Source organism: Microtus ochrogaster, unplaced genomic scaffold (assembly GCF_000317375.1).
Source record: "Microtus ochrogaster isolate Prairie Vole_2 unplaced genomic scaffold, MicOch1.0 UNK814, whole genome shotgun sequence".
In the NCBI taxonomy this organism is placed as follows: domain Eukaryota; kingdom Metazoa; phylum Chordata; class Mammalia; order Rodentia; family Cricetidae; genus Microtus; species Microtus ochrogaster.
The window spans coordinates 6381-6933 of record NW_004949912.1 but is presented as its reverse complement, the minus strand read 5'-3'; positions in this window follow the sequence as shown (position 1 = coordinate 6933).

Here is a 553-nt window from a genome sequence, read left to right as displayed (position 1 = left end):
AACAAAGTTTCATCATGTCTATCACCAGAGGTGGATCCATGGCGTCTCTCTGACTCAGCCTTCTTTTTCCTAGCATGCCATTTAGTCCCCCCCCCCATCTAAGTTCTGTCCTATCAACAGGCCAAGGCAGTTTTTTTATTCATTAGTCAATAAATGCAACACATAGAGACCTCCCACACCAAGCCTGTGTGTGTTCTCTGTGCATGTGTGCTTATGAATCGGAGAGGGCAAATATAACCAAATCTCTATGTGTGTGTGTGCGTGTGTGTATGTTTAAGAACTGGAGAGGGTAGATACTGCCAAATATAGCAGAGAGAGAGAGGGAGTGTGTGTGTGTGGGGGGGGATTGGAGGTGACCAAATATAGCAATATGCAGAGCAGAATAATTTTGTTGCACATTATGGAAAGAAGGGATTTATACGAAATATGTACAAGATTAAGTAGACAGTTTTAGCAATCTTGGTACAAGAAGTCGTAAGTGCCACTTGGCACTGTTGAGCAAGGAGGCAGTAGAGTAAGTGATAATTTGGGAGCCGTAATTTAATGGGTAGTA